Here is a 25,605-nt window from a genome sequence, read left to right as displayed (position 1 = left end):
TATACACACACAGACATATACATATATACACATGTACATAATTCATACTGTCTGCCTTTATTCATTCCCATCGCCACCCCGCCACACATGAAATAACAACCCCCTCCCCCCTTGTGTGCGCGAGGTAGCGCTAGGAAGAGACAACAAAGGCCACATTCGTTCACACTCAGTCTCTAGCTGTAATGTATTAATGCACTGAAATCACAGCTCCCTTTCCACATCCAGGCCCCACAGAACTTTCCATGGTTTACCCCAGACGCTTCACATGCCCTGGTTCAATCCATTGACAGCACGTCGACCCCGGTATACCACATCGTTCCAATTCACTCTATTCCTTGCACGCCTTTCACCCTCCTGCATGTTCAGGCCCTAATCACTCAAAATATTTTTCACTCCATCTTTCCACCTCCAATTTGGTCTCCCACTTCTCCTCGTTCCCTCCACCTCTGACACATATATCATCTTTGTCAATCTTTCCTCACTCATTCTCTAAATGTGACAAAACCATTTCAAAACACCCTCTTCTCCTCTCTCAACCACACTCTTTTTATTACCACACATCTCTCTTACCTTATTATTACTTACTCGATCAATCCACACCACATATTGTCCTCAACATCTCATTTCCAGCACATCCACCCACCTGCGTACAACTCTGTCCGTAGTCCACGCCTCGCAACCATATGACATTGTTGGAACCACTATTCCTTCAAACATACCCATTATCTCTTTCCGAGATAATGTTCTCGACTTCCACACATACTTCAACGCTCCCAGAACTTTCGCCCCCTCCCCCAACCTATGATTCACTTCCGCTTCCATGGTTCCATCCGCTGCCAAATCCACTCCCAGATATCTAAAACACTTCATTTCCTCCAGTTTTTCTCCATTCAAACTTACCTCCCAGTTGACTTGACCCTCAACCCTACTGTACCTAATAACCTTGCTCTTATTCACATTTACTCTTAACTTTCTTCTCTCACACACTTTACCAAACTCAGTCACCAGCTTCTGCAGTTTCTCACATGAATCAGCCACCAGCGCTGCATCATCAGCGAACAACAACTGACTCATTTCCCAAGCTCTTTCATCCACAACAGACTGCATACTTGCCCCTCTTTTCAAAACTCTTGCATTTACCTCCCTAACAACCCCATCCATAAACAAATTAAACAACCATGGAGACATCACACACCCCTGCCGCAAACCAACATTCACTGAGAACCAATCACTTTCCTCTCTTCCTACACGTACACATGCCGTACATCCTCGATAAAAACTTTTCACTGCTTCTAACAACTTGCCTCCCACACCATATATTCTTAATACCCTCCACAGAGCATCTCTATCAACTCTATCATATACCATCTCCAGATCCATAAATGCTACATACAAATCCATTTGCTTTTCTAAGTATTTCTCACATACATTCTTCAAACACCTGATCCACACATCTTCTACCACTTCTGAAACCACACTGCTCTTCCCCAATCTGATGCTCTGTACATGCTTTCACCCTTTCAATCAATACCCTCCCATATAATTTACCAGGATTACTCAACAAACTTATACCTCTGTAATTTGAGCACTCACTTTTATCCCCTTTGCCTTTGTATAATGGCACTATGCAAGCATTCCGCCAATCTTCAGGCACCTCACCATGAGTCATACATACATTAAATAACCTTACCAACCAGTCAACAATACAGTCACCCCCTTTTTTAATAAATTCCACTGCAATACCATCCGAACCCGCTGTCTTGTCGGCTTTCATCTTCCGCAAAGCTTTTACTACCTCTTCTCTGTTTACCAAATCATTCTCCCTAACCCTCTTACTTTGCACACCACCTCGGCCAAAACACCCTACATCTGCCACTCTTATCATCAAATACATTCAACAAACCTTCAAAATACTCACTCCATCTCCTTCTCACATCACCACTACTTGTTATCACCTCCCCATTAGCCCCCTTCACTGAAGTTCCCATTTGTTCCCTTGTCTTACGCACTTTATTTACCTCCTTCCAAAACATCTTTTTATTCTCCCTAAAATTTAATGATACTCTCTCACCCCAACTATCATTTGCCCTCTTTTTCACCTCTTGCACCTTTCTCTTGACCTCATGCCTCTTTCCTTTATACATCTCCCACTCATTTGCATTATTTCCCTGCAAATATCGTCCAAATGCCTCTCTCTTCTCTTTGACTAATACTCTTACTTCTTCATCCCACCACTCACAACCCTTTCTAATCTGCCCACCTCCCACGCTTCTCATGCCACAAGCATCTTTTGCGCAAACCATCACTGCTTCCCTAAATACATTCCATTCCTCCCCCACTCCCCTTACCTCCTTTGTTCTCACCTTTTTCCATTCTGTACTCAGTCTCTCCTGGTACTTCCTCACACAAGTCTCCTTCCCAAGCTCACTTCCTCTCACCACTCTTTTCACCCCAACATTCTCTCTTCTTTCCTGAAAACCTCTACAATTCTTCACCTTCGCCTTCACAAGATAATGAGCAGACATCCCTCCAGTTGCACCTCTCAGCACATTAACATCCAAAAGTCTCTCTTTCGCGTGCCTATCAATTAACACGTAATCCAATAACGCTCTCTGGCCATCTCTCTTACTTACATGCGTATGCTTATGTATATCTCTATTTTTAAACCAGGTATTCCCAATTACCAGTCCTTTTTCAGCACATAAATCTACAAGCTCTTCACCATTTCCATTTACAACACTGAACACCCCATGTACACCAATTATTCCCTCAACTGCCACATTACTCACCTTGGCATTCAAATCACCCATCACTATAACCCGGTCTCGTGCATCAAAACTACTAACACACTCAGTTGCTCCCAAAACACATGCCTCTCATGATCTTTCTTCTCATGCCCAGGTGCATATGCACCAATAATCACCCATCTCTCTCCATCCACTTTCAGTTTTACCCATATCAATCTAGATATGGGTTTCACTCAGAGCCAAAACATCCAGGTTCCTTTCCTCAAACATACTACCTATCTCTCCTTTTTTCTCATCTTGGTTACATCCACACACATTTAGACACCCCAGTCTGAGCCTTCGAGGAGGATGAGCACTCCCCGCGTGACTCTTTCTGTTTCCCCTTTTAGAAAGTTAAAATATAAGGAGGGGAGGGTTTCTAGCCCCCCCCGCTCTTGTCCCCTTTAGTCGCCTGCTTCGACACGTGAGGAATGCGTGGGAATTATTCTTTCTCTCCTATATATATATATATATATATATATATATATATATATATATATATATATATATATATATATATATATATATGTCTCCATGGTTGTTTAATTTGTTTATGGATGGGGTTGTTAGGGAGGTGAATGCAAGAGTTTTGGAAAGAGGGGCAAGTATGAAGTCTGTTGGGGATGAGAGAGCTTGGGAAGTCAGTCAGTTGTTGTTCGCTGATGATACAGCGCTGGTGGCTGATTCATGTGAGAAACTGCAGAAGCTGGTGACTGAGTTTGGTAAAGTGTGTGAAAGAAGAAAGTTAAGAGTAAATGTGAATAAGAGCAAGGTTATTAGGTACAGTAGGGTTGAGGGTCAAGTCAATTGGGAGGTGAGTTTGAATGGAGAAAAACTGGAGGAAGTGAAGTGTTTTAGATATCTGGGAGTGGATCTGGCAGCGGATGGAACCATGGAAGCGGAAGTGGATCATAGGGTGGGGGAGGGGGCGAAAATTCTGGGAGCCTTGAAGAATGTGTGGAAGTCGAGAACATTATCTCGGAAAGCAAAAATGGCTATGTTTGAAGGAATAGTGGTTCCAACAATGTTGTATGGTTGCGAGGCGTGGGCTATGGATAGAGTTGTGCGCAGGAGGATGGATGTGCTGGAAATGAGATGTTTGAGGACAATGTGTGGTGTGAGGTGGTTTGATCGAGTAAGTAACGTAAGGGTAAGAGAGATGTGTGGAAATAAAAAGAGCGTGGTTGAGAGAGCAGAGGAGGGTGTTTTGAAATGGTTTGGGCATATGGAGAGAATGAGTGAGGAAAGATTGACCAAGAGGATATATGTGTCGGAGGTGGAGGGAACGAGGAGAAGAGGGAGACCAAATTGGAGGTGGAAAGATGGAGTGAAAAAGATTTTTGTGTGATCGGGGCCTGAACATGCAGGAGGGTGAAAGGAGGGCAAGGAATAGAGTGAATTGGAGCGATGTGGTATACCGGGGTTGACGTGCAGTCAGTGGATTGAATCAAGGCATGTGAAGCGTCTGGGGTAAACCATGGAAAGCTGTGTAGGTATGTATATTTGCGTGTGTGGACGTATGTATATACATGTGTATGGGGGTGGGTTGGGCCATTTCTTTCGTCTGTTTCCTTGCGCTACCTCGCGAACGCGGGAGACAGCGAAAAAAAAAAAATATTCCTATGAGTCCACGGGGAAAAATGAAACACGATAAGTTCCCAAGTGCACTTTCGTGTAATAATCACATCATCAGGGGAAACAAAAGAGAGAAATATAACAGTCAGTTGAGCCAAACCTTCAAGACTCCCCAGATGGGACGGTGGGGTGGGTGGTCATCACCCTTAACACCAGGGAGGGAGGTGGAGTGGGGCTGTGGCTTCCCAATTTCCATATGGGAGATGGGAGCCCCCGGGATAGACATATTACCCCCCCCCCCCACCGTCCCATCTGGGGAGTCTGAAGTTTTGACTCCCCAGGCGTCAGGAAAGGTAGCCAGCAGGGCATCGATAGACACTGAACTGTGCCTCATTAAGCATTCATCCTCTTACATCAGTTAACATCATAATGACCTTACCTTGGATAATGGTCATCCACAGACCCCCCCACCCCCACCCACCCCTCCACAGACCCCCCAACCCCCACCCCTCGTCCCCACCCCAGTTCATTACAATCCAATGATATATCGGCTTTTATTTATTGCTTCACTAATTGGGCAGTTTTAGCGTCCATTTGGTTGTGTATAAAGCTGTATTTGCATATACAATTAAACAGTAAATATTTGAGCGAATATCATTATTACGCTTGGTTTCCACTAGTCCCCCGTGAAAAAAAATGAAAAAGAAAACGGAGTTGACTTTCGTGCTTGGTGGGAAAAAAAATTATTTTTTTAAGATTATTTTCATCTGATGACAGAGCCTCTGGGTGTCCTGGAAGAGGAAAGCCGACTACAGAGGAGAAATGCTACGGAAAGTCGATCACAAACTTGAAAGACTATAGTTCAATAAGCCGTAATAGCTCAGATATAGATTAATGTACGGGGGGGACAATGCCATGTTTCCCCTAAAGCAGTGTTTACCTTTGCATATGCGGCCGAGTCCACACACACACACACACACACACACACACACACACACACACGACGACGACCTCTGCCCAGCTGGAGACCTGACGTGTGTGTGGCGCCCTCACGTGACCCCAGGGACACCCCCCCCCCCTCTGTACTAGACTATCCAGTGATTTACTCCAGGTGATCCAAGAACACTTGGTGACCGTCCTTGAAGACCGCGCACCCCCGGGGGGCGGGGCTGTGGCGGGAGGCGCCCACCTCACCCTGCAGCTGTCACTTGCCCAATAGCCCTTCAACCTCCTCCCTCAGAGGACTCCCTCCTTACGCCTTGACCACACGAACATATCTCCTCACCTCTCTCTCTCTCTCTCTCTCTCTCTCTCTCTCTCTCTCTCTCTCTCTCTCTCTCTCTCTCTCTCTCTCTCCAGTGGTAAAGAGAAGGAGGGATTAAGACACCACATTATAGGCGTGCAGATGGTGGGGTGAGGGTAGACAGTTCAGATTATAGAGAGTACAGTGGATGGGGTAGATAGTCCAGATTATAGAGAGTACAGTGGATGAGGGTAGACAGTCCAGATTATAGAGGGTACAGTGGATGGGGTAGATAGTCCAGATTATAGAGAGTACAGTGGATGAGGGTAGACAGTCCAGATTATAGAGGGTACAGTGGATGAGGGTAGATAGTCCAGATTATAGAGGGTACAGTGGATGAGGGTAGACAGTCCAGATTATAGAGGGTACAGTGGATGAGGGTAGATAGTCAAGATTGTAGAGGGTACAGTGGATGAGGGTAGACAGGCCAGATTATAGAGAGTCCAGTGGATGAGGGTAGATAGTCCAGATTATAGAGGGTACAGTGGATGAGGGTAGATAGTCCAGATTATAGAGAGTACAGTGGATGAGGGTAGACAGGCCAGATTATAGAGAGTCCAGTGGATGAGGGTAGATAGTCAAGATTGTAGAGGGTACAGTGGATGAGGGTAGACAGGCCAGATTATAGAGGGTACAGTGGATGAGGGTAGATAGTCCAGATTATAGAGGGTACAGTGGATGAGGGTAGATAGTCCAGATTATAGAGGGTACAGTGGATGAGGGTAGACAGTCCAGATTATAGAGGGTACAGTGGATGAGGGTAGATAGTCCAGATTATAGAGGGTACAGTGGATGAGGGTAGATAGTCCAGATTATAGAGGGTACAGTGGATGAGGGTAGACATTCCAGATTATAGAGGGTACAGTGGATGAGGGTAGATAGTCCAGATTATAGAGGGTACAGTGGATGAGGGTAGATAGTCCAGATTATAGAGAGTACAGTGGATGAGGGTAGACAGGCCAGATCATAGAGAGTCCAGTGGATGAGGGTAGATAGTCAAGATTGTAGAGGGCACAGTGGATGAGGGTAGACAGGCCAGATTATAGAGAGTCCAGTGGATGAGGGTAGATAGTCCAGATTATAGAGGGTACAGTGGATGAGGGTAGACAGTCCAGATTATAGAGGGTACAATGAGTGTAGGAGATTCAGCATACCACAGCACACAGCCTGGTTTAAACCCCCGACATCAACAGTATAGACGCACAGTTCCCATCAATAAATCAATCCAGTAATGTCTATGTTTTATAAACAAGTATTTACCAAACAGTTGTGTTCACGGGATAAACTGTAATGTGCACTAAGCCATATTGACGCTGGTTATTAAACGGGAAAAACACGGGCGAATTAGCGAATTAAATTATCTTGGTAGGCTTCCTTTACTGATATATATATATATATATATATATATATATATATATATATATATATATATATATATATATATATATGTATATATATATATTGTCATTATTATTATACTTGATCGCTGTTTCCCGCATCAGCGAGGTAGCACCTGGAAACAGACGAATAATATATACACACATATATGTATACTTAAACGCCTATACACGCACATATACATACACATGCACAGACATATACATATATACACATGTACTTATTCATACTTGCTTGCCTTCATCCATTCCTGTCGCTACCCCGTCCCACAGGAAACAGCATCGCTACCCCCTGCTTCGAGGTAGCGCCAGGAAAACAGACAAAAAAGACCACATTCGTTCACACTCAGTCTCTAGCTGTCATGTGTAATGTACCGAAACCATAGCTCCCTTTCCACATCCACGCCCCATAGACCTTTACACAGTTTCCCTCAGACGTTTCACATGCCCTGGTTCAGTCCATTGACAACACGTCGACCCTGGTATACCACATCGTTCCAATTCACTCTATTCCTTGCACGCCTCTAGCCCTCCTATATGTTCAGGCTCCGATCCCGCAAAATGTTTATTCACTCCATCCTTTCATCTTCAATTTGGTGTCCCACTTCTCCTCGTACCCTCCACCTCTGACACATATATCCTCTTTGTCAATCTTTCCTCACTCATTCTCTCCATGTGACCAAACCATTTCAAAACACCTTCTTCTGTTCTCTCAACCATACTCATTATTTCCACACATCTCTCTTACCCTGGGGGTAGGGGAGAAAGAATACTTGTTTCACCCCCCCTCCCCCCACGTATTCCCAGTGTGACGTAGAAAGTAACTGAAAAATGTAGGGGGGGGGGGGACTGAAAATCCTCCCCTCTAGTCTTTACTTTTCCAAAACAAGGAACAGAGAAGGGGGCCAAGTGAGGATTCTTTCTTATAAGGCACAGTCATCTGTTGTTGACGCTACCTCGCCAAAGCGGGAAATGGCAAATGTGTATGAAGAAATGAATATATATATATATATATATATATATATATATAATATATCGGGGTGGGATGAGGTGGAGCGATGTGGTATACAAGGGGCAACGTGCTGTCAAAGGTCTGAACGAAGGTGTACGAAGCGTCCCGGGTAAACCATGGAAAGCTTTGTGTGGCCTGGTTGTGGAAAGGGAGCTGTGGTTTCGGTGCATTACACATGACAGCTAGGGACTCAGTGTAAACGAACGAGGCCTTTTTTTCGTTTGTTCCTGGCGCTAACTGGCTAACGCAGGAAACGGCGAACATCCGTAGAAAATGTAATACTGGTTTGTTTGCTTGTTCGTATCTTCAGTTTGCTATTTCTCATATTAAAGTGGTAGCGTTTAGGCAATAAAGCCACTCTCTAGGTACCAAGTACACTGCATCGAAACCAGAGTTCTCTATCCACAGCCAAGCCCCAGAGACGTCTCTGTGGTCTACCTTGGCTGTTTCATACGTCCTGGTTCAGCCCAGGGATAGCACGTCGCTCCCCACCTTCCATCCCACAGATACTGCGTCATCCAATTCATTATATCCCGTGCACGTCTCTTCTCCTCCTGAATGTTCAGGCTAAGGCCTCTTCCAAATCACTCTTGGTCTTGCCTTCCCCTTTTTCCTCCTCCACTCCTGACATGTAGATCCCGTCAGTCGGTCTCTTTTCCCTCATCCTCTCCATATGTTCGAACCATTTCAGCACACCCTAGCCAGATCTTTAAGTCACACTCAGCATACCACCACATCATACCTCTCTTTTATTTCGTCCACATTGATTATATATATATATATATATATATATATATATATATATATATATATATATATATATATATATATATATATATATATATAAGATGTTCTGGAGGGAGGTAAATAAAGTGCGTAAGACAAGGGAGCAAATGGGAACTTCAGTGAAGGGCGCAAATGGGGAGGTGATAACAAGTAGTGGTGATGTGAGAAGGAGATGGAGTGAGTATTTTGAAGGTTTGTTGAATGTGTTTGATGATAGAGTGGCAGATATAGGGTGTTTTGGTCGAGGTGGTGTGCAAAGTGAGAGGGTTAGGGAAAATGATTTGGTAAACAGAGAAGAGGTAGTAAAAGCTTCGCGGAAGATGAAAGCCGGCAAGGCAGCAGGTTTGGATGGTATTGCAGTGGAATTTATTAAAAAAGGGGGTGACTGTATTGTTGACTGGTTGGTAAGGTTATTTAATGTATGTATGACTCATGGTGAGGTGCCTGAGGATTGGCGGAATGCGTGCATAGTGCCATTGTACAAAGGCAAAGGGGATAAGAGTGAGTGCTCAAATTACAGAGGTATAAGTTTGTTGAGTATTCCTGGTAAATTATATGGGAGGGTATTGATTGAGAGGGTGAAGGCATGTACAGAGCATCAGATTGGGGAAGAGCAGTGTGGTTTCAGAAGTGGTAGAGGATGTGTGGATCAGGTGTTTGCTTTGAAGAATGTATGTGAGAAATACTTAGAAAAGCAAATGGATTTGTATGTAGCATTTATGGATCTGGAGAAGGCATATGATAGAGTTGATAGAGATGCTCTGTGGAAGGTATTAAGAATATATGGTGTGGGAGGCAAGTTGTTAGAAGCAGTGAAAAGTTTTTATCGAGGATGTAAAGCATGTGTACGTGTAGGAAGAGAGGAAAGTGATTGGTTCTCAGTGAATGTAGGTTTGCGGCAGGGGTGTGTGATGTCCCCATGGTTGTTTAATTTGTTTATGGATGGGGTTGTTAGGGAGGTGAATGCAAGAGTTTTGGAAAGAGGGGCAAGTATGAAGTCTGTTGGGGATGAGAGAGCTTGGGAAGTGAGTCAGTTGTTGTTCGCTGATGATACAGCGGTGGTGGCTGATTCATGTGAGAAACTGCAGAAGTTGGTGACTGAGTTTGGTAAAGTGTGTGAAAGAAGAAAGTTAAGAGTAAATGTGAATAAGAGCAAGGTTATTAGGTACAGTAGGGTTGAGGGTCAAGTCAATTGGGAGGTGAGTTTGAATGGAGAAAAACTGGAGGAAGTGAAGTGTTTTAGATATCTGGGAGTGGATCTGGCAGCGGATGGAACCATGGAAGCGGAAGTGGATCATAGGGTGGGGGAGGGAGCGAAAATTCTGGGAGCCTTGAAGAATGTGTGGAAGTCGAGAACATTATCTCGGAAAGCAAAAAGGGTATGTTTGAAAGGAATAGTGGTTCCAGCAATGTTGTATGGTTGCGAGGCGTGGGCTATGGATAGAGTTGTGCGCAGGAGGATGGATGTGCTGGAAATGAGATGTTTGAGGACAATGTGTGGTGTGAGGTGGTTTGATCGAGTAAGTAGCGTAAGGGTAAGAGAGATGTGTGGAAATAAAAAGAGCGTGGTTGAGAGAGCAGAAGAGGGTGTTTTGAAATGGTTTGGGCACATGGAGAGAATGAGTGAGGAAAGATTGACCAAGAGGATATATGTGTCGGAGGTGGAGGGAACGAGGAGAAGAGGGAGACCAAATTGGAGGTGGAAAGATGGAGTGAAAAAGATTTTGTGTGATCGGGGCCTGAACATGCAGGAGGGTGAAAGGAGGGCAAGGAATAGAGTGAATTGGAGCGATGTGGTATACCGGGGTTGACGTGCTGTCAGTGGATTGAATCAAGGCATGTGAAACGTCTGGGGTAAACCATGAAAAGCTGTGTAGGTATGTATATTTGCGTGTGTGGACGTATGTATATACATGTGTATGGGGGTGGGTTGGGCCATTTCTTTCGTCTGTTTCCTTGCGCTAGCTCGCAAACGCGGGAGACAGCGACAAAGCAAAAAAAAAAAAAAAAAAAAATATATATATATATATATATATATATATATATATATATATATATATATATATATTTATATATATATGTATAATATATATATATATATATATATATATATATATATATATATATATATATATATATATATATATATATATATATATATTTGCTTTCCGAGATAATGTTCTCGACTTCCACACATTCTTCAAGGTTCCCAGAATTTTCTCCCCCTCCCCCACCCTATGATCCACTTCCGCTTCCATAGTTCCATCCGCTGCCAGATCCACTCCCAGATATCTAAAACACTTCACTTCCTCCAGTTTTTCTCCATTCAAACTCACCTCCCAATTGACTTGACCCTCAACCCTACTGTACCTAATAACCTTGCTCATATTCACATTTACTCTTAACTTTCTTCTTTCACACACTTTACCAAACTCAGTCACCAGCTTCTGCAGTTTCTCACATGAATCAGCCACCAGCGCTGTATCATCAGCGAACAACAACTGACTCACTTCCCAAGCTCTCTCATCCCCAACAGACTTCATACTTGCCCCTCTTTCCAAAACTCTTGCATTCACCTCCCTAACAACCCCCATCCATAAACAAATTAAACAACCATGGAGACATCACACACCCCTGCCGCAAACCTACATTCACTGAGAACCAATCACTTTCCTCTCTTCCTACACGTACACATGCCTTACATCCTCGATAAAAACTTTTCACTGCTTCTAACAACTTGCCTCCCACACCATATATTCTTAATACCTTCCACAGAGCATCTCTATCAACTCTATCATATGCCTTCTCCAGATCCATAAATGCTACATACAAATCCATTTGCTTTTCTAAGTATTTCTCACATACATTCTTCAAAGCAAACACCTGATCCACACATCCTCTACCACTTCTGAAACCACACTGCTCTTCCCCAATCTGATGCTCTGTACATGCCTTCACCCTCTCAATCAATACCCTCCCATATAATTTACCAGGAATACTCAACAAACTTATACCTCTGTAATTTGAGCACTCACTCTTATCCCCTTTGCCTTTGTACAATGGCACTATGCATGCATTCCGCCAATCCTCAGGCACCTCACCATGAGTCATACATACATTAAATAACCTTACCAACCAGTCAACAATACAGTCACCCCCTTTTTTAATAAATTCCACTGCAATACCATCCAAACCTGCTGCCTTGCCGGCTTTCAGGAAAACCAGAACGATATTAAAATACTGAAGGACACGTAGCAGCCAGTCTTCTGTCGGCAGGGAAGGGCGGGGGAGCTGAGTGCGTGAGGATGGTATGTGGAAGAAGGAATGTAGTTACTCTGGAAACAGGAGGAGCGAGAATGAAGCATCCTCCAGGAGGACCAAAGGAAGACATAGATCGAATTTTGTTAGAAAATACAATATATTGTATTCCCAGCGAGGGGAGATAACATGAAAATGGGGGAATGGAACTGGAGGATGTGAGGTGCGAGACAGGAGGAGCAAAATATGTGTCAGGAGAGTCTGGCGACGTGATGTTCACCTCCTGTGTCAGATGTGTTCACCCCCTGTGTCAAGTGTTCACCTCCTGTGGCAGATGTGTTCACCCCCTGTCTCAGATGTGTTCATCTGTGGCAGATGTGTTCATCCCCGTGTAAGATGTGTTCATCTCCTGTGTCAGATGTGTTCACCCCTTGTGTCAAGTGTTCACCTCCTTTGTCAAGTGTTCACCCCCTGTGTCAGATGTGTTCACATGTGTCAGATGTCTTCACCCCCTGTGTCAGATGTGTTCACCTGTGTCAGATTTCTTCACCCCTGCGTCAGATGTGTTCACCTGTGTCAGATGTCTTCACCCCCTGTGTCAGATGTGTTCACCTCCTGTGTCAGGTGTTCACTTCCTGTGTCAGATGTCTTCACCCCCTGTGTCAGATGTGTTCATCTCCTGTGTCAGATGTGTTCACCTCCTGTGTCAGGTGTTCACCTCCTGTGTCAGATGTCTTCACCCCCTGTGTCAGATGTGTTCACCCCTGTGTCAGTTGTGTTCACCTGTGTCAGATGTGTTCACCCCCTGTGTCAGTTGTGTTCACCCCCTGTGTCAGTTGTGTTCACCTGTGTCAGATGTCTTCACCCCCTGTGTCAGATGTGTTCACCTCCTGTGTCAGTTGTGTTCACCTGTGTCAGATGTGTTCACCCCCTGTGTCAGATGTGTTCACCTCCTGTGTCAGGTGTTCACCTCCTGTGTCAGATGTCTCCACCCCCTGTGTCAGATGTGTTCACCCCCTGTGTCAGTTGTGCTCACCTGTGTCAGATGTCTTCACCCCCTGTGTCAGATGTGTTCACCTGTGTCAGGTGTTCACCTCCTGTGGCAGATGTCTCCACCCCTTGTGTCAGATGTGTTCACCCCCTGTGTCAGTTGTGTTCACCTGTGTCAGATGTCTTCACCCCCTGTGTCAGATGTGTTCACCTCCTGTGTCAGGTGTTCACCTCCTGTGTCAGGTGTTCACCTCCTGTGTCAGATGTCTCCACCCCCTGTGTCGTATGTGTTCACCTCTTGTGTCAGATGTTCACCTCCTGTGTCAGATGTGTTCATCCCCCGTGTCAGATGTGTTCACCTGTGTCAGAAGTGATCACCTCCTGTGTCAGATGTGATCACCTCCTGTGTCAGATGTGATCACCTCCTGTGTCAGATGTGATCACCTCCTGTGTCAGATGCGATCACCTCCTGTGTCAGTGTTTCACCTGAGTCAGATGTGTTCACGCCATATGACATGTGTTCACCTGCTGTGTCAGATGTGTTCACCCCATGTGACATGTGTTCGCCTCCTGTGTCAGATATGTTCATTCCTGTGTCATATGTGTTCACCCCCAGTTTCAGATGTGTTCACCTCCTGTGTCAGGTGTTCACCTGTGTCAGATGTGTTCACACCCGTGTCAGATGTGTACACCTGTGTCATGTGTGTTCACCTCCTGTATCAGATGTTCACCTCCTGTGTCAGATGTGTTCACCTGTGCCAGATGTGTTCATCCCCGTGTCAGATGTGTTCACCTCCTGTGTCAGGTGTGTTCACCTGTTTCAGATGTGTTCACCTCGTGTCAGGTGTATTCACTTGTGTCAGATGTGTTCACATCCTGTCATTGTGTTCACATCCTGTGACAGATGTGTTCACCTGTGCCAGATGTGTTCATCCCCCGTGTAAGATGTGTTCACCTGTGTCAAGTGTTCACCTCCTGTGTCAGATGTGATCACTCTCTGTGTCAGATGTGTTCACCCCGTGTCTGATGTATTCACCTCCTGTGTCAGCTGTGTTCACATCCTGTGTCAGCTGTGTTCACCTCCTGTGTCAGATTGTACACCTCCTGTGTCAGGTGTGTTCATCCCCTGTCAGATGTGTTCACTTCCTGTTTCAAATGTGTTCACCTGTGTCAGATGTATTCACCCCCCTGTGTCATGTATTCACCTTCTGCGTCAGATGTGTTCACCCCTTGTGTCATGTGTTCACCTGTTTCAGATATGTTAACCTCGTGTCAGATGTGTTCACCCCTTGTGTCAGATGTGTACACCTCCTGTGTCAGGTGTGTTCATCCCTTGTTACGTGTGTTCATCCCCTGTCAGATGTGTTCACATCCTGTTTCAAATGTGTTCACATCCTGTGTCATATGTGTTCACCTGTGTCAGATGTGTTCACCCCCTGTGTCATGTGTTCACCTTCTGCGTCAGATGTGTTCACCCCTTGTGTCATGTGTTCACCTGTGTCAGATATGTTAACCTCGTGTCAGATGTGTTCTGTGTCAGATGTGTTCACCTCCTGTGTCAGATGTGTTCACCCCGTTTCATGTGTTCACCTGTGTCAGATATGTTAACCTCGTGTCAGATGTGTTTGTGTCAGATGTGTTCACCTCCTGTGTCAGATGTGTTCACCCCCTGTGTCAGATGTGTTCACCTCCTGTGTCAGATGTGTTCACCTCCTGTGTCAGATGTGTTCACCTCCTGTGACAGATGTGTTCACCCCCGTGTCAGATGTGTTCACCTCCTGTGTCAGATGTGTTCACTTGTGTCAGATATGTTAACCTCGTGTCAGATGTGTTCTGTGTCAGATGTGTTTACCTGTGTCAGATGTGTTCACCCCCTGTGTCAGATGTGTTCACCTCCTGGCAGATATGTTAACCTCGTGTCAGATGTGTTCACCTGTGTCAGATGTGTTCACCCCCTGTGTCAGATGTGTTCACCTCCTGTGTCAGATATGTTCACCTGTGTCAGATGTGTTCACCTGTGACAGATGTGTTCACCCCTGTGTCAGATGTGTTTACCTCCTGTATCAGGTGTGTTCACCTCCTGTGTCAGATGTGTTCACCTGTGTCAGAAGTGTTCACCCCCTGTGTCAGATGTGTACACCTCCTGTGTCATGTGTGTTCACCTCCTGTATCAGATGTGTTCACCTGTGGCAGATTTGTTCACCACCTGTGTCAGATGTGTACACCTATGTCAGATGTGTTCACCTGTGGCAGATGTTTTCGCCTGTGTCAGGTGTGATCACCTGCTGTATCAGATGTGTTCACCTTGTGTGTCAGTGTTTCACCTCCTGTGTCAGATGTGTACACCTCTTGTGACAGATGTGTTCACCCCCTATGTCAGATGTGATCACCTGTGTCAGATGTGTTCACCTCCTGTGTCAGGTGTGTTTACCTCCTGTATCAGATGTACTCTAGGGGGTGATGAACACACACACACACACACACACACACCCACTGGGCGTCGTCGGTGTAGCTGACTGCCACACCCACACATCAGGTCACGCGTCCCACATGGGGTTGTTGTTGTTGTTGTCGTTGTCAGGGGTCCGCCAAGGGCAAGGCCCTTCCCTGCCACTTTGCTGAACGACGAGGCGCTTGGGTCCGCCGTGACCTGACCTTGTGTCGTCGACCCACGTATACCCGGGGGGGGGGGGGTGACGACCCTGGTACTAGTCTACATCGGTCGACTCACACCTCAGGGTTGTAAACAAAAACAAAAACAAAAAAAAGATTACCGTTATCTTCCCCCTTGCAAGCGTAAGCCACTGATAAGAGATGGGATTGATGTGGTTTCAAGATAACGAGTGGATGCGATAAGAGCTGGTAGCTAGGACGCAAGCAAGGCGGAGTGAATGATTGGGGGACGGAGGGTGGGCGCGACGACGTGGCGCAACATTAGAAAGAAGATGATGGTTGTTGTGGATGGAACTGGTGAAAGAAAACGAGAGAGAGAGAGAGAGAGAGAGAGAGAGAGAGAGAGAGAGAGAGAGAGAGAGAGAGAGAGAGCTGAGTCGGCAGTGGAGGGGAGAGACATGGTTGTAAAGTTGTAAGGTATCTGAACAGAAGGGACTGGAACAGAGTACGTGACACAGAGAGATGACGTACCGCCGTGGTCTGGAAGATGATGAAGATGTTGTTGACGACAACCGAGAAAGCTGATGGCATATTGTGGACACAAGTTCGAGGGGCCACGATAGAAAGGAGACATTACTGTACATTATAGAGGATAAGGAAGGGCAGATCTGAGACAGAAGAGACCAGATATGGAGATGAATGTCCTCAGGAGCTGCTGGATGCCAAGAGTCAGCAAAGAGCCAGTGTGAATGAAGTCAGACAAACAGTGGAAGAAAAAAGAAGATAAGCTTTTAAACTCGTTTTAAAAGACGACAAAATACCAGAACCACATTTCGTCCAAACAGAAGCAATCATGGCGGGGTTGTTGACCCTGTGGTCGAGTGGCCCACTGACCATTCTTGTGTAGCACTGAGAACAGTACAGGTGCCAGAGGGGTGGGCTGCGTCGCTAGTGTACCGAGGGACAAGTGGGATCAAACATGTTGTCATAATTACAGAGGTAATACCACGATGAGCCACACAGCAGGGGTGCTTAAGGGGGAGTGCTGAAAACACGTTGGAGAGAGCTGATGGAGGACGTTGGAGAGAGCTGATGGAGGAGGTTGGAGGGAGCAGGTGGAGGAGGTTGGAGGGAGCAGGTGGAGGACGTTGTTCACAAGTCAGTGAGGGTATCGTGCTGGGAGAGCTACAGTGAGGATGTATCTGGAGAAGGGCTGGGTAGTGTGTTTGGTGTCTGGTGAGGGTACCTGGCAAGAGGAACGGGGCAGGAGGAGCTGGTAGGATGGTCCTGGGGTAGACGAAAAGCTGGACAAGACTGTGTACCATCACTAGGGCTTTTATCACCTACTCGTAAACACGTTTCCCAGAGAGAGACACGAAGGCGATCAAAAGATGTCTGTACAGGTTGTAGATACCAGAAGAGAATCACAACAGATTACGTATAAGAAACTGTATCAAACTGGAATATACTAAGAATGATTGTAGAGCAGCGAAGGCAACAGATAAACATCATCATCATCAAAAACGGAAGCTCAGAATCTTAGATACCTGCGTAGCATTATAATGTCCGACCTCGCCACTAAGCCACAGAATAAATCATAGGATTACCCGCTCCAGTCGACATGTAGGTGCATTATAGCCAACTGTGGAAGGATGATATTATCCCCCCTCAAGGTTAACCCCGGCTATTTATGTAACCAACTGGAAATAGCATCTTGAGAATGGTCATGAGATCGGGCTGGGGGCCATGGCGAACTGGTGCGTTAGGTTGCAAGCAGCAGGAATGAGACACATCCGGCCGATACTCAACATAGACAAAGTGTCAGAATGAGAAGCATTCGTCATTAGAGAGGCTGAATATCACGTTAAGACAAGGCAGATATGCAGGTCAGCTGGTACGGTGGTGCAGGATGGAGGTACCGGAGGAATGGCGACACAAGAGGACCAGCTGACAGGCTCTGATCACCGACTTCAGAGGAACAGTTCGGCGTCGGGTGGAGGCGCCTGGCTTCAGCCTGGAGGAGGACGGCCAGGGGTTGTGTTACGATGGATTACGGTAGTCCAGGGACTCCCGACACCTCGGGCATATCGGGAGACGACCTGGTGCATAGGAAGAGGCGGCCAGGACCCACCTGGCGTACGGTGAAGGAAGCAATAACCTCTGGTGACGTGGGAGCATCTCCAGGGTTGAGTCCTTGTTCCTGGCTCCCGTGTTGAGACCTTGGTCTGCTGGGTCGACATTGGAAAGAATATAAAAACAGTAGAGACGGGTATGGAACAGCAGTAGAGATGGACGTGTTACTTAGAATACTTGGAACTGGTAGCATAAGTAGGCTGGAGGACGGAGATGCGAGGGAAGGTGTGTGGGTGGTGTGACAATGGCACCTGGATCATAGCCTTTAAAGATGGTATAGCAGATGATACGATCACAAAACGGCACAGAAATTTTAAAGGGATCTAGATATATACGGGATAATTCCGTTTATCCGAAAATCATTTAACCGAAAAGTTCAGATAACCGAAACTGGGGCAAAAATATACTCCCATTTAGAAAGAAATCGACAACCGAAAGTTTTATGATGGAGATCAAACGAAAGTGAACGTGATATGTCCATTTTCTACAGCTGGAGTTCCATGAACTGGAGTCATTATGTGCGCGTAGGCGGAGCTGTGAATGAAGAAGTAAGTCTGGCTTGTTGACGAATGAAACGAATGAAGACAACGAAGGACATGAGAAGCCCTGATGTGATAATGGAAAACCCCGGTCTCTCATTTTGAGTCCGATGGGCGTCATGTGAGGGTATTTCATGAGAGTGAAGTGAGAGCGACCGTGTTTACTTGGTCCACCTCAACATGACAGTAGGAGTAGAGTTCAGAGATGACAAAAGTAGATGGTACTTACCAGCGCGGGAGGAAGGGTCGACCCGGTGGTTGAGTTCACTTCAGCAAGTCTCCCCGAAGGGAAGGCTTCCCTCGGCAGTGGAGCACGTTCGCCTCTCGAGCAACGTGTGGGGGGGCACACTCCTCCGCAGGGAGATCCACCAGTCTTGCGTACCAGTGAGTCAGACAAGAGTTCCTCAACGTTGCCACCTGCTCTCCCACCAGCGTAGCACATAGTATCCAGAGCGATGGTCACTTGTGTGGTGTACGCTTACACTATCACTCTACCCTACACAGTACACAAACACAGACACACACACTCACTCAGCGTTTCAAGACTGTAATCTGAATATATTTTCTCATTAATGACAGTCCCTTCTGAGGACGTTATGTATGTACCTGACCTGTGGTCTGGACCTGGATTTCCAGCAACTGTTGGGGGTCACTACGAACCCTTGCTCGGGTCACACTACAGATAGGTGTTGGGGGGTCACAGACCGATGCTGAGGGGGTCACAGACCGGTGCTGAGGAGGTCACAGACCGGTGCTGAGGGGGTCACAGACCGGTGCTGAGGGGGTCACAGACCGGTGCTGAGGGGGTCACAGACCGGTGCTGAGGGGGTCACACTACTGGCAGGTGCTGGGGTCACACCGGTGCTGAGAGTCACACTGACAAATTTCTGCCTTGTCTTCCAGCCCACCTGCGCTGTATCCTAGAAGCTGGCGAACTTGGTCTCTCCTCCTGGCTGCTACATTTGTTCTTCATAAGCCATCACTAAGCCCTGCCTGGCGTGGCGGCCGCTTGTGGCGTGCACCTGCTGCCGTCCGTAACATTGCACTTATCGTACACTAACATCACAACCCCCCCACACTAGGCTTGTGTTAGTGACCGACAACCATAAAATTCGACCTCTGATCACTCCCGCTGATCCAGCTCTTACGATTGTCGTGTTCCAACTTACAGTGTGTTCATATGTCGTGGCAGTACTTTCATTACAGGGGGGAAGTATTAATTCATCTTTTTATTGTGTATTTCTTATGATTCAACCCGATACTCAGCTTTGGAAAAAAGGATCATGAGTAGACTCACACGTGTCACTCACACTCAAGTTCCCCTTGGAAGTATGAGGCAGATGACTGGGAATATATGTCAGGAGTGATGTCCTCGCCTCACTAAACCCCAACACAGATCCAGTCTTCGGATAAACCTACTGGCAGACGGACCTGACCAGCAGGTGCTGTCCAAATATACAGGACAGTGTGTTTATATGATCAGTCCGAGATGACGGATGCACTACGAGACGGGCCAGACTAAGGAGGTTCTCTGTGTCCCTGGTGGCTGGCAGGGGAAGACTGACAAGAGGTCCCTCCCCTGTAGAGGAGTGGATGTTGCTGGCGGGGCTCCCGTGGCCGGCCCCACCTCTGTATGTATGTCGCCACACCTGCCAGGTCGGGTAAATATGTGTTAACAGTTTATGGCTCATGTTGTGTATGATGCCCAGCAGCGCGCACGGCTCCCAGACCTTTGGCTCGTTGGGATGACCTGGTTGGCCTCTCACCGCGAACTTGACGCATTTTTTTTCCCCCTCTCCTTCCTCTTCCCTTCCCTCCTCTTCCCCCCTGATGTTCTTCATCTGTCTCTCCCTCTCCCTCTCCCTCCCTGGTCCCCACAGGTGGTCACTGGCTCCAGGCTGGTGTGGGCGCGGGCAGGGAGCCAGCAGGTGTACACGTGGACTCTGATGCAATGCGTGTTTACGGCCGTCAACGCAGCGGGGACCACGCCACCCTTCCCCCAACGCACACTCCCCACGAGAACTAGAACCCAGACTGTATAGACCTGTGGAGATACGTGGGTCTACTTCCTCCGTGTCGGGGGTGGGCAAGATGGCGGTGGTGTGTAGTGAGTCAAGTTATTATATGTTTATCCAGCCTGTGGGCCAGACGGAAGCTGGCACCGCGCCCTATACCCGTGACACTCCGGCTCTGGCGCTACCCACCCGGGTCTTTTTTTTTTTTTTAAGGACTGAAGCACAGACTATATGTGGCCTGCCGGGCTGGCATTTCTCGACCTGCGGCCGCCCTCAGCCATCCCCAACCAGCCCACCTCCCTCCCTCCCTGCCAGCAGGTTCTGCTCGCCCTCCAGCAGGGCCACACTGGGTCGTGCTGGACCTCTTGAGTCTTGTCGCTGAGGATGTGGTCCTTCACGAACTGATGCCGATTCATCCATTATCATACAGTAACGTCTTTCATAATCTTTCGTCCGCCGCTGCAGGGGTTGTATGCGGTTGTAGTCGCATTATTTCGGCTGCTGTAGGTGTTGTATTGGCGTGTAGTCCTGGTGAATCCTGTGTCCGGGACCATCTTCGCTACCCTCTGTAGTTTTATGTATTCCAGACACTTGATGGTTGTAAACAACAACACAACGTCCTCAGGACTGACTTGGGGTAGTGCCTGCTGTACTCTGATGGGGTCTAGCGCCTCACTTCCCTTCAAGCTGTAGTGTAGGATAGGTGTTTGTGAGACCTAATTAAAACTTTAATTAAGAAATTAAGATCCTCCACCGGGTGGGTTTGGACGGGCAAGGGGACGACAGGTGACGGCACACGACACATGTCCCAGTAAATGAGGATCCCAGACACGACTCACTGTGCACCTGTTGGTCGGGTGGTGCAGGTGGTCGTACACCTGTTGGCCGGGTGGTGCAGGTGGTCGTGCACCTGTTGGCCAGGTGGTGCAGGTGGCCGTGCACCTGTTGGCCGGATGGTGCAGGTGGTCGTGCACCTGTTGGTCGGGTGGTGCAGATGGTCGTGCACCTGATGCCAGGCCTGAGGCAGCGATCAAGTATTTTCCTTTCTAACCACAGGGAAATGAAACACAATAAGTTCCCAAGTGCACTTTTGTGTAATAATCACATCATCAGGGGAAACACAAGAGAGAACTATAACAGTCAGTTGATATACAACGAAGAGACGTAGCTAGGACGCCATTTGGTAAACAAGTGATAACGTGAATGGAGGTTGGGTGCGTTCAAGTCTGGCAACATGCGTATCATAAATTTATCATGTGGACAACAAGAAAGGGAACTGTTTACAAATTTTATCAACAATAAAGCTGTCCAATTTGTATAGACCTTCACTAATATTAATGGTACAATTCTTTGTGTATTTGATAATAGAAGATTCATTTATATTTCTCGTGGTACAGGAGTTAGAGTTAATAACTGAGATGGCATTACCCCAGTCATTACAGTGATCATATTTTTCAACGTGATTAAACAACGCATTTGAATTTTGTCCTTTTCTTATACTGTATTTATGTTTCTTAAGTCTAACATAAAGATCCTTACCAGTCTGCCCAACATAAAACTTATCACAACTTTTAAATGATACTCTATAGACACATCCTGCAGAACTTTATGGTGAGTTCCTGATTAAGATAGTCTTTATGGTATTTTTGTTGCTGAAAGCAACATTTACATTTAAGGTTTTAAGCATCATGGGAAGTAAAGTGAAATTATTACTAAAAGAGAGAACTAAAAGGTTCTTGGTGTCAAGGGAAGGTTTGGGTTTAACTCTATTTTCTTTTTTTTTCTTTCTTTTTTTTTTTGCCTACTTCAAGGATTTATCAATGAAAGATCAAGGATACTTTAACGTGGATCCAATAGAATATATCTTCTCAAACTCATCATCAATAAACTCTGGACTACATATAAGTAATGCCCTAGGAACACAGACTGGAATGATGATAATTTAACTGTCATGTTGATCAGAGTAATAATGGATATATGAGCATACATTGGCAGTTTAGTTGAAGGAAGAAGATTTGTTTTCGATAGAAGAGAGTAGGCGATAGGACAGAAACCTGAGGAACACCACTGTTGATCGGATAAGTGGAGGAAGCCGCTTCATCGACGATTACTGCAATGGAAGAGTGAGGAAGCTGTCTGTTGAAAAGCAAAGAGTAGAACACCATGGCAAGTTACTTTAGAAAGCACAGAGTCATGCCACACCCTTTCATGTGCTCTGGAGAGGTCGAGAGCAACGACAAAAGTCACTAGAATCATTGTGCGAGGAGGACCAGAGGTGATTCACAGTTATATAAGAAAAGATCACAAGGAGACCTAGCACTCCGAAAGCCGTTTTCGGTGATTAGAAAGAACGGAATGGGATTCTAAGCGTCAGAGAGACTTAAAGAGTTAAGGAGAGCTTCAAAGGCTTTGGGTTTAAGTCTTGCCTCCAAGAAAATGGAATACTTTTGAGTTTTTTATAATAGTCGAGCAAGTATTGGATCTCACTCGGGGACACACTTCCTTTAGGACCCCAGTTGGTATGCCATCTAGGGTTATACGCCTTGCCCAGTAGAAACTAAGTTCTTGGAAAACCAGGCGTGTGGAAAATATAGGAGAGGACATAGATTCAGTGGGAGGAGATGAGGGGAGTAAGGGTAGAGTCGTCCATAGTAGAGTTAGACGAGACTGAAGCACCTAAAAGATAGGGTTGGCCGTAGGTTGATCAGGTTGGAAGACGAGAGGAAAGGCAGAAATTCAAAAATTTATTAGAGATGATTTTCTTTAAGGTCGAATCGAGGGAGATTTTTCAGTAGAAGAGAAAGTCAAATCAGTACATTTTCTTTTTCTGAAGGTGTGCATGCTTTTTTTTTTTTTTTTTAGATAACAGCTTTACAGTGATTCTAAGGAGAGACGAAAACAGTGGCGTTGCCCAATATGCTCTCGCCTTGAAGCAACAGATAATAGAGCAGAAGCATTCAAACCAGGACTGTGGGGAGAAAGATCTGTTTTAAGAGTCATAGGATTCCATCCGGCCAAGATGAAATCTGCTATGTGGTCAGCACAGCTGTATGAATCCCCTCCAGCGTAGAATAGCCAACCAGAGGTAGTAAAGAAGCTCCATGAAAATGTCCACTAAGCCAGTGTTGGCGTTGGTGCGACGGGCAGAGGCCAAGCCTAGTTGGAAGTAATAGAAGTAAGATTGTGGCTGGAGGACCCTAAGGGCACAGAAGTAGTATACGTATCATGGGAGTGTTAGAAGGTAGTACAGAAGTGATGTGTACTGGAAGAATGGTCGTGACGGTCAGGAACTCGTGTTGGATGTTTATTTGTTCGTGAAGGAGGGAAAAAAGAAAGGTCTTTGATTCATTTAGGATTATCTTTGACTCCACTGGGACCATCGCATATAGAGCCTGACCAATCCTTGTGGTGTACATTGAAATCTTGTGCAATAGGTAGACATTCCGTACATTGAAATCTTTTGCAATGGGTAGACATTCCGAGCCAGATGATTGCATAACTGGGGGACTCGAGACCCATGGGACGAACAACTGGTATATTTGTTGTGCAGAACGAAAACAATGGTAAAGATTACATCTGGAGACATACCATTGTAGACGCGAAGCATCTTTGGACACATAGGTTCCCAAGAGAAGCTCAGGGTTTGAAGTTTGACAAATAATGTTCTACACAGGAGAGGATGGATTCAGGACCGCAAATAATGCAGGTATTGAGGAAGAACCAGATCTGAGAACAGTGTCGGAACAGAAGAGGTTGGTTCTAGCCATTTGATGACGGTCAGAGGAGGGGTCCCTGGGAACCAGCCAGCCTTCCTCGACCGATGGTGACGTTGTTGCGATTGGGCGTCGGAGGATCGTTCAGTTGGTTTACTGTCGGGAAGTTCTGGTTGTGTAAAGTCAGGGAAAATCAAGAGTAGAGTAGAGAGAGAGTCAAGAGTTGAGTGAGTTACGTGTCGAGTAGGAGATGGAGAGAGTGCGAGTTTGTGGGCTGAATGCCAGCGACTCAACGTGAAGCTGAAGTAGAGAAAGCCTGGGACAGGGGAGGGGAACTTGACAAACACCGCAGTGCTGGGGCCATCCCTCACCCTCCCGATCCCGTGGTAGTGTGACACCTACCATGACCCTGGCAGTACCTGATGGTGGAGAAGCCCCGGGTTGTCGACTAACACGTTCGGGGACCTTCTGCCTCACCTGAGGGAGGTGCACGGTGGTCAGGAGCCTAAAGACGTAGAAGAGGACGTCCCTTCCACGCCCGCGACCCACACTCCCCACGCCTGCCACGCACGCCCCACCCCTGCCACCCACGCCCCTTCCGGAGGGGTTAGTGGGTCAGGCGGCCAAGCCTGGTGGCAGGGATTGTGCGTCTCTTGCATTCATAACCTTACCTCACCCAGGGTGTTCGAACGCATTTATACGTAAACACGCATTTGTGTGTGTAGTCATGACTTGGGTTGTCCGTGCGTGTACACACCCCTCATGTGTACGTGCGTTCACGGATATGTACTAGGATCTCCGTGTGTATGTGTGTGTGTGTGTGTGTGTGTGTGTGTGTGTGTGTGTGTGCACCTCACACTGAGTTGTCATTCTACCCGCGCTTACATCATCATAAGGCTCCCCCTGCTGCTGTACGTAGCGCAACAGCAAATCAGTTGATTTGCCAAACATTTCCGCCTCACTTAACCCCGACTTGTGGAGAGTTGTAATGGGTTGATTATGCCCACAGAGCACGACGGTACGATCCTTGAGCACGACGGTACGACCTTGGGAATAATGGCCAAGCTAGAGTCGTATCTTCGTGTTCGTGTCTTACCGTCGTGCTCAAAAGTCGTACCGTCGCACCGAAATGCCTTTTCGTTCGTGCTCGATTCGTATTGTCGTTTTCAAGGGTCGCACCATCGTACTCTAGGGTCGTACCGTGGTACTCAAAGGTCGCACCGTCGTGCTCAAGGGTCGTACCATCGTGCTCAAGGGTCGTACCATGGTACTCGAGGGTCTTACCGTCGTGCTCAAGGGTCATACGGTGGTACTTGAGTCGTACCGTCGTGCTCAAGGGTCGTTCCATAGTACTCAAGGGTCGTACCGTCGTGCTCAAGGGTCGTTCCATAGTATTCAAGGGTCGTACCGTCGTGCTCAAGGGTCGTTCCATAGTATTCAAGGGTCGTACCGTTGTGCTGAAGGGTCGTACTTCGGTACTCAAGG

The 25,605-nt window shown here is 46.7% G+C and overlaps 1 protein-coding gene across 2 annotated transcripts in view; it reads right to left on the bottom strand.

Moving 5' to 3' along the window:
• LOC139748633 (uncharacterized) overlaps positions 1 to 19,145 on the bottom strand; it is a 460,904-nt gene extending 441,759 nt beyond the window's left edge. Inside the window, exon 1 of one of the 2 annotated variants that reach the window (XM_071661833.1) lies at positions 18,622 to 19,145. The gene's annotated coding sequence lies outside the window, so the exon portion shown is untranslated. The remainder of the gene's footprint in view (positions 1 to 18,621) is intronic. The other variant, XM_071661836.1, reaches the window with a different exon arrangement.
• Between the last annotated feature and the right edge of the window lie 6,460 nt (positions 19,146 to 25,605).

Source organism: Panulirus ornatus, chromosome 5, assembly GCF_036320965.1.
Source record: "Panulirus ornatus isolate Po-2019 chromosome 5, ASM3632096v1, whole genome shotgun sequence".
NCBI lineage: Eukaryota > Metazoa > Arthropoda > Malacostraca > Decapoda > Palinuridae > Panulirus > Panulirus ornatus.
This window is presented reverse-complemented; position numbering and strand designations above follow the sequence as displayed.